This window comes from Abramis brama (genome assembly GCF_963993115.1).
Source record: "Abramis brama genome assembly, chromosome: 3".
In the NCBI taxonomy this organism is placed as follows: Eukaryota; Metazoa; Chordata; class Actinopteri; order Cypriniformes; family Leuciscidae; genus Abramis; species Abramis brama.
In genome coordinates, this window is record NC_139965.1 from 56,975,361 (window position 1) to 56,985,845 (window position 10,485).

Consider the following 10,485-nt stretch of genomic DNA (forward strand, 5'->3'; position numbering starts at 1 on the left):
CGAGGCTGTCTGTTTGCTTGTATATCTATGAAATGATGATTCTTGTCTAAACGATTGTTCATTGTACATTGTTCGACTTGTAAATGTATTCATTCATTCATTCATTCATTCTTGTCCTGCTGTACATTTGTTTCTTTTTACTTTTCTAACCGACCAGGGCTGTATTTACCCCGTACAATGATGTAACTCGCTGCTTAACTACCATAGTACGATGCATCGTTAAAGAAATCAACTAGCTAGTCACGATTGTTTCCCGAAACCATATTGTCGCAAATTTGTAATTTAACCAAGTTGGTTAATGATGTTACGCAGGTGGTGGAGTAATAACTTCTTTTAATGAATCTGTTTGAAATCGAATTAATTGTTGAGATTTTTGCTATAAAATATGAATATGTCATCTGAGGGATATGGATATCATCTCATTTTTCTTAGTTATTTTGCTTTATTTCCAGATTCAATTATAGGCTCATAGTACACACATGCACACTTTTCAAAAACGGCACTTTAAATCTCTTGACAAAATAAACTACGTAAATGACATAATGACGTAAAATATAAATAAAAGATGAATGCCAGCTTGCTTATTTTGCTCAAGAAGAGGATTTATTAAGTCTTTGACTTGGGCCAGTACACAAACACTCAGAAAACATATAGCAATGTGCTAGAAAATCTGGTTATACTTTATTTCAATAGTCCACTTCTACTAACTATAAGTAACTTTGTTAATACTAACTCTCTGTTAGTAGACTGTTAGTAGAGTATTAGTAGACTGTTCTGGTGAGTAGAATAAGTTGACATGTATTTGCAAAGCTACTTATAGTCAGTAGAATGTACGGTGGCCGAGAGAGCTCAACGCGCTGCAACTGAAGAAAACACATGCAAATAGAAAAAACACCCGCAAATTAAGAAAACATCTTCATCAGTTTCACAACACATGTGTGCTCCAAATACTCACAACACAACCAAATACAGAAACGCGCTGCAAAAGTTCACAACACAAACAAATACAGAAACGCGCTGCAAAAGTTCACAACACAAACAAATACAGAAACGCGCTGCAAATAGGACAGAACACAACGGAAATGTTTCCGGGGAACCCAATAAGTGACGGACGGACGGCTGGGACGTGCTTATTGCTCGTGAGCATTACCTATGCCCTACTCTCTTAAAGGGTAAGTTTGGTATTTTACACTTAAAGCCCTGTTTACAGATCGTTTCTGATGAAATAGAACGGTTAAGATTAAAATTTGGACACATGCTGCTGTCCCAAGAATTTTAGGTTTCTTTCGCTTTCCCCAAAACCTCTAGAATGGGTGTATAGGTGCACTGGAACAATACTTCATAAAACGCATTAAACTTTCGTTTACAAAGACCTGAAACTCACCGAGTGGTCAGGGGTGTTCACTGATATGAAAAGATGCTTTCCAAAATATGCTTTCCAACAGGTGTTTTACCATTCGTTGTAAAACTGTGGATCTATTTTTCCAAACGTCTCACACCCGTAGATTCTTCCGTTGAGAGCTTGAATAATAGACACTCCAGCCCAGTTGGTGGCAATAATGCACCTTTGCCAATTGCAAGCAAACCACTGGCATTTCATTGAATACACAGAAGAAGCAGAAGAAGAAGCGGCGGAGTAATACCGTACCTCACACAGCACATTCAATACAAGTCAATGGAGTTGGACAAAAACTACGATAAAACCTGTTGGAAAGCATCTTTTGCAGCGATTTTTGTGTGAGCATATCAGTGAACACCCCTGACCACTCGGTGAGTTTCACGTCTTTGTAAACGAAAGTTTAATGCGTTTTATGAAGGATTGTTCCAGTGCACCTATACACCCATTCTAGAGGTTTTGGGGAAAGCGAAATAAACCTAAAATTCTCGGGACAGCAGCATGTGTCCAAATTTTAATCTTAACCGTTCTATTTCATCAGAAACGATCTGTAAACAGGGCTTTAAGTGTAAAATACCGAACTTGTCCTTTAAAAGGGCAGACGGCAGAGCCCTTGAATTGGGCACTTTGGAGGGAGCGGGGCACTTGTGTGCCATGTTGATGAAGGGAGCAATGAAAGACAAGGTAATTTCCTCATTATTTTCACCTGGGATGTTCCCATGACAACACAGCGCGTGTCCATCAGCTGAATAGCTGTTCTTACCAGAAATATAGTATTATTGCTGTTAACATAACTGTTGCAAATAAATATACATGTTATACAACAAAGTTTTTAAAATATGCGTTATATCTGTGTGTGAGTGTCTCAACTTTAAAACTTGCCGTCTCATATTTGGACCCTAGCTGCATTCTAACATTTCTTATGAAACTTATTTTAACATAACATGACAAAATGTGTACAATGTAACTGATGTATAGATTAATGTCTTTCCCTCATGTTCTTTTTCTCTATCTTTATTTATTTATTTATTTTAGTCTTCAGCTCATTGTTCTTTTTAGTATTCTTATGACATTGAACATATTGTAAATACATTTTGTATATTGTATACAAAGTTGTATGTCATAAACGTGTCATCTCTGTATGTTTAGCAAAAAAAATAATAATAATAAAAGTAGACAACTGTAAGCACGTCCCAGCCAGGTCCGTCACTTATTGGGTTCCCCGGAAACATTTCCGTTGTGTTCTGTTCTATTTGCAGCGCGTTTCTGTATTTGTTTGTGCTGTGAACTTTTGCAGCGCGTTTCTGTATTTGGTTGTGTTGTGAGTATTTGGAGCACACATGTGTTGTGAAACTGATGAAGATGTTTTCTTAATTTGCAGGTGTTTTTCTATTTGCATGTGTTTTCTTCAGTTGCAGCGCGTTGAGCTCTCTCGGCCACCGTAAGAATGTCTGTTGGAGGAGCATCAAAATAAAGAGTTAGCAGAGACATTATACTAATACTTTAATGAGAGTTAGTTGATATGTAATTGCAAAGTTACGTATAGCTAGTAGAATTTCTAATGTGGACCATCGAAATAAAGTGTTACTGAAAATATTAGCAACCACCCATGTTCACGTATTATGTGCCTGGCTAGTGATGGCAATAGCCAACCTTTTGGTCACATAGCAAAGTAAAAACACTATTCAAGCCTTTGGAAAGCCATTCTTCAGGTCTTAATAATTAAAGGTGTCAAAGAGTAGGACTGCATTATTAAAGAATAGAGAGTCAGAACTGTAGTATCTGCCACTTGGTTTTCTTTTCTGTAACCTACTACTGCTACTCCTGGGTTTTGCTACTCAGATCCTATTAAATTATCTTAAAGCATCATGGTGTACTGTTCCATCCAGCTTAAGGAAGTCATTATTAAGTCATTAAGTCATTATTTGATAGCCTTTGCCTTTGATCTGATTCACATTAGCCTGCAAAAGCTAAATAGAGATCCGGTTACCGAGGGATCAGGATTCTGTCTTTCTCGTCTTTTTATTTGGTCGGTAAATTATCCAGTTACAAAGACACATTAGTCAGCATGAACAGAAGGATCATTTACAGGTCAAAGTTATAGCATGAGGTAGTATCTGGAACTGAGAGACTTGAGACTTGTCAGGAATTTCACAAATTCATCAAAGCAGTAGTTTACTCAAAAGTTCTGTCGTTATTTTCTCACCCTCCAAAGCTATGACCGTCTCTCTGTTAGCTGGTGTTGACTGTATGCTTTCATTATATGGAATGTGTGAACTGTGTCAGCATTCTTCAAAATGGCTCCTTTGGGGCAATAGAGTGCAGCAGAAAAAAACATTCATTTTCTCCATAGAGGAATTGACTTTGAAAGATAACTTATAAAGCTTTAAAGACAGGCCTATGAGCAACAAGGTTGTTAATTGATGATATATATTTTTGTTGAAGCTGTCATCCCACATTATATCAACTTCATGTTTAACAGCAGGAATCCCAATATATATATATTTTTTTTTTCAAATCAAAGTTTGTTTTGGTTCATGCTTTATAAAGGCCCTTTCACACCAAGGATGATAACAATGTTTAGAACAGTTATGCCATCCCACCGCAAAATTTGTTGGTGCACTTCGACAAATTTATTCAGTAAATGTGTTTCCATTGTAGTTTATGCATGTTTTCTTATCGGATAAAAAGTGCATCCGACTCAATTGAGTGCATACGCTTTTATGTGCATTTTTAGAATTTGTGCATATTTTGGCATTTCCATCCAGCGTTTTTTTTTTTTATGTAATATCCCAAAATGCACATACAAATCAGTGGATGGAAACATACTGATGATGACTGAATTTACATTTATGCATTTGGCAGATGCTTTTATCCAAAGCAACTTACATTGCATTTCAAACTACACATTTATCAGTTCTTGCTTTCCCTGGGAATCAAACCCATGAGTTTGGTGTTGCAAGCATCAATTCTCTACTGTTTGAGCTACAGGAAAGCTAGTAATTTTGACACATTTCCACATTCCTCATATCACAGTGGAATCTATTGTGGTCTTGAGACCAGTTCTCACAAAAAGCCATAACCTGAAGACAGATGGATACTTTTGAACACATTTACTCTGAACACATTACTGAACACATTTGCTCTGAACACATTACTGAACACATTTGCTCTGAACACATTACTGAACACATTTACTCTGAACACATTACTGAACACATTTACTCTGAACACATTACTGAACACATTTACTCTGGACTGTTTACATCTGTGAGTATCAAAACACATCCATATCTTGGCCTCTGTGTAATCTCTGTGTAAACTACAAAACGATTTTTTTAGTCGTTTTCGCGGATCCGTGTGATTGGGATTGTTTTGACCAAGTTGTCTTCTGTACGCAAAAAAAAGAAAGAAAAGAAAAACTTTTTTGTACATTTTTAGTACATCGTTGTCATGTAAACGTATCCTAAGTTTGACTTTTGGTTTCCTGTAGTCCCATTGTACTTTTCCCATTGATTAGTTGCCTGATTGTTTCCAGATGTTCCTTGTTAGTCTCATTACCCTGTGTGTATATAAACCCCTCTGTTTCCAGCATTCATTGTCAGGTTTCGCTGCACGTGTGTGTTATCACAGTTATGTACCGCTGTCTCATTGCCATTCAGTTCTGCTCATCGTGTTCCTTGTTTCCCTAGTGTTTTGTGGATATTTTTTTTGCTTTTGTTTAATAAACTCATACTCTCCCTGGTCCTCTGAGTTTGCATCACGTTATAATATTGATTTAGGTGGTTGTTGTCTCAAAATATTTGAATCTTTAAAAGGTGAACTGAGCACAAACCCTCAGTGACTCAGCACAGAAGTTTATTAACTCACCCTGAAGAATAGCCAAGGCTACTGACTAAGCCTTGATAATATCTAGAAGTTCGTGATGGGCTTTCAATCTCAAGGGAATTTTAAATGAGCTGCACAACTCACCTCTTTTTGACTGTCCCTTCCTCTTTCAAGCAGTCTTATAGTTGATAAGCATTACTGTGTATTCTTTGAAAAACTTTTACATGGGGAAATGCCATTGAATTTCATTCACTTTAAGTTTTCATACTTTTCATTTTATGTCATGACTGAAATACAGCCTTTTCACATCCTCGTCTTCATAGGGGAAATCATGGATAAATATTCGTCAGAGTCTGTATAATATGAAGGCAACACTGAATATTGAAGAGTTGTCAGAAATTAATAAAAAAATATAACGTTACAATGATGACTTAAATCCTATTTATAATGCATTATACAAGTTTTTTGGTAACACTTTACAATAAGGGTACATGAATAATCATGTACTAATGCATGAATTAATAGTTACTTCAACATGAACTCATGATTAGTGAAGATATGAACTAATCATGAACAAATGAAGAGCTAACCTTAACTACGACAGGAGTCATAAGAATTCATACATGAATAACAGCAGCCTTAACTACAGGTTAGTACATGTGTTTGATAGTTAATGCATTAATTAACACTTAGGGGTAAACAAAATCAATCAGGCTCCGTAAGATGGAATAAAAAATATTTTGACTTTGAAATACATTTAAACTATTTATTACTGTCATAATTTAAACTACTGACACCAGCAGCTTCATCATAAACTTTACTGAGAGGCACGGGATTAGTTTGTCATTAATTTCACGATCCTCCTTATCAAACATAAAATACTAAATACACTAATAATTCATCTTAAAAGGCCTTAATCTGTTTCGTGAAATTCTTTTTCCCACCAAACTAAACCTACTATGACTTACAACAGTTCCTGAGGAATCGGTTCCCAAAAAAATAACCAAACAGGAAACATGAACAAGGTCAGGGGAACGTTTGCTGGGATCAGTAGTTCACTCTCCATCCAGACAGAAGCTGTGATGATACTGTACCTCCATTCTCTGACTTTTTGAAAAGCCACACAACATCACTTATCTGGGCTGAATACTAGTTGTAGTACATGTGTATTGGATAGTAAGTGTATGATAAATTATGAGCTGAATTTGGTAAGTAGTTAACAATTAATTAATTATGATGTGCCCCCTCATGTAAAGTCATGACATTATGATGCATTAGCAAGCCATTAGTTGATGTTAGTGTATGGTTAGTTAATAATTAGTTAATTATAATGTGCCCCTTCAAGTAAAGTCATGACACAGTCATGCATTAACAAGCCATGAGTTGATGTTAGTGTATGGTTAGTTAATCATGAGTTAGTAATGATGTGCCCCCTCAAGTAAAGTCATGACACAATGATGCATTTACAAATCATTAACTAAACTATGAATAAACATATACAATAAGAGTGCCATCCTTATTCCTTTACACCCATGGTACAAAAAAAAAACAAAGATAAAAATTATTTGTGGTTATATTTATATAATTAAACATATATGGACTAAAAGAAAGCCCAAACATACCTGTAAAGACACACATAAGGCACGTTTACATGTAAAATATGGCACGTCCATAAGCTAATGCTAATCGTAGAATATACATTGAACGACAAATAATACAGTTAATTACTGTACATAACTTCCTGAAAACTCCTAATACAACATACATGCAAACATGTCTTTAATTATTAATTCTGTTTACCAAAGCAGTCAACATTTATTAGATTAAAATGGCAGCATTACCGTAGCGAACACAACTAACGTGCCGAGAAAGCACTGAGTGGGCCGCTATTGAGTGTCCCACCAGAAACAAATCCCACATACTGTAGTTCCAGGAAACGTATCTATTACTAAACATAGTCATAAATAAACTATATATATATAAAAAAAAATAAAAAAAATCAAATCAAATCAGATGTATTAGTGGTAGTTATTTTAGTCTATTTTCAACGTTTGGTTTGATGGATCTGTGTAATTAAAGGCACAATATGTTTTTTTTTTGCTTTAAAAATATAAAAAATCACTATATCTATGTTATATATATATCTAAGTTGTGTATTTACATTATCCCGACAGTTCCAATTAACTTCTAAATCCAGAGAAATTAATATTTTAATTCGAAGACACGGACCGTGTCTTTATTTCCGTTATGTCGCAGTCAATGGCGTCATATCCGCGTTGTCCCTGGTTTCCGCTCGTACTGCCATGGTAACCAGAGCTATGAGCAGAGCCCTCTGATTAACCAAAGCGACAGACGCAGACATCTGTGGAGTTCGCAATGTCTATCTGCACGCTGTTGTTGTTTCGTTCAAACATTATGGACCATGGCAAGCAGACTTTGGATAAAAAAGGAGAACTAAAACGAGAATCAATATCAGCGCGGTGTTTTCGAGATGCCGAGAGCTCCCATAGACAGTATATAAACGAGAGCTCCACGTCCGAGACTTCGACCGCTCCTACATGTACTTTATTAAACAGGTGAGCACATTTACATAAAACTAATCAATTTTATATAGTTCAACAATGATAAAATGTCAGAATATGATCTGTATGTTATTCTAATGTTGATCTAGCTTACTGCTAGTCTCATACAGACAAACTAACACATAAATTTCAACACATTCAAATGCAGTTTAGTGTGCTAGTGTAATGTTAGACCAAGTGAAACAGCGCTGCGTTACCTCACAAGTTTAATTTGTCTAATAAACTGACCTGTGAGTAGTAATTCTGCGTGTAGTTCGGTAGAATGAAATGCCCATATTCCTTATATCCGCGGGACTCGCGTCGCTTGTGGAGCTGATAGCTGTCTCTTAGCAATCCCGAACTGCTTCATATCACAGTCATGATAAAAACATCGATGTATTCAGTCATCCATAAACATTATTAGATCGGTCGGCTTGGCGTTGACGACAAGTTCCATAATTCTTAGCAAATGTTGCGTCATCAAACTACGCCTTTGTTATTGTAAATAGGTTAGCGACCCCTAGAGGAGAAAAAATCCCATATTGTGCCTTTAATGGCTAAATAATCACATACCATACCAATTATTTGTCACAAAGCTGCAGGTGGCAGATTATGATATTAGTTTAAACTATGGCAGTATTAAATCATATGTTAAATTCAAATTCAGATTACTTATTTATTCTTATGAAGCCAAATTGATTTTGTTTACCCCTAAATGTTAATTAATGCATTAACTATCAAACATGTACTAACATTTAGTTAAGGCTGCTGTTATACATGCATGAATCCTAATGACTCCTGTCTTAGTTAAGGTTAGCTCTTCATTTGTTCATGATTAGTTCATATCTTCACTAATCATGAGTTCATGTTAAAGTAACTATTAATTTAGGCATTAGTACATGAGTATTCATGTACCCTTATTGTAAAGTGTTACCAGTTTTTTTAATGCATTAATTATGCCTTTATAGGCACCTTATAATGCATTGCATGGTCTCCTGAATAATTGTAACCTGAGTCATAATACATACATTTCTTATCTATTCATTGTTTTAGAAAGTGCAATGCATTAAAACGCATAACAAACAACCAATTTCAGATGTAACAAGGAATCTGCAACAATAATATTGGTGACTCGACATGCTTCAGGGCAAGCTTTTACACAGTGAAATATAATTTAGTAATCAGTCACAATTGCATTTAGTCTTATGAATAAGTGGCAACATCGAAGGCTGCATGAAAAAGAAACAAGAATAAATAATAATTTCCCTTGAGCACATCGTTGTCTGACTCTAGAGCTACATAACAATACAGGCAACAACTCTACCTCCAGAATCTCATTAATCCTGTAACATATTCAATTTCCTGTGACATCACAGATCACTCTGTTCAAGTATTCATGTCGAGACATCACAACCGTGAAGTTATTTCATAAGGATCTGCCTTCCTACATATAATTTATTGTAAATCCTTGCAATCAACTCATCTGTTTGTTTGTGATCTCCCAAGAAGTGTAACAAGAGGATGTTAATGTACGACTCAGTGATTTTCTCATAAGATAATGTCTGGGTTTCCACAGAAACAGACGTTACAGAGCAGTACGACAGGTGCACTGATTATTAAGGGGGCTCACAGCAAAATCCTTCTTATCCATCATAATATGTAAATGCCTACGTAAATGCCAGAAAACGGGTATGCTTTTAGACTGGGATGATTTAATGTGCTTGACTACCGTTGTAAATATAGCTGTTTTTAATTGTATAGACAATTTTATATGGTTAGACAGATTTGACTCACATTTTTGGTTTAGCCTATTTAATATGCATTTCATGCATCTTATTTTATTATTATATTTGTATATTTTATTCGTAGTAATTTATACGTTATTTAAGATTCAAATGAATCCTCTATGGACAGCAGAAAATCAATGCATAAATAATCTGTTTGTTTTCAAAGGTTTGCATCTATGCTATTATAATGACGTTTAATATTATGTTTTATTATGCACGTGCCGAATTCACATATACATATAATCCCTCAGTGTGATGAAGGTAAAAAGATTTGAGTTGTTCTCCGTTATGGAAGCCTTCAGCTTCAGCTTTCAGCAAATTCCCCTTAGACTACTTAATTAATAAAGTTGATCATCTATAATAGGATTCCAGATGAATTGTCACTGGAGTGAGATGAGTGGCCTTTATATTTCCTTGTGATACAATTAGATGAGCATGCTACCTACTCCCAGTTCCTATTATTTTCTCTAAAATATTTAAATATATATATATATATATATATATATATATATATATATATATATATATATATATATATATATATATATATATATATATATATATATATATATATATATATATTATATAATATTGTGTCTAATATTAGCTTTTGGCTGATATTATAAATATTTTAAGCTTTTGGCTGCTAGATTGTGTAGATACAACATCTACCAGTAGGGACTAACAGAGCCATGCTAACTAAAATCTAACTTGAGAAACACTGCCTCAGGTTTTCAAAAATATTATATATAATTATAAAAAATATTATTTACTTTGACTGAATCAAGTTTGAACCAAACAAATACATCTTAATTTTCTCAGCTGACAAGAAAAGCATAATCCCGATTTTACTTTCACTGCTCCGAGCGGGATTCGAACCGCTGTTTCCAGCATTGGAGGCTGGTGTGCTAAC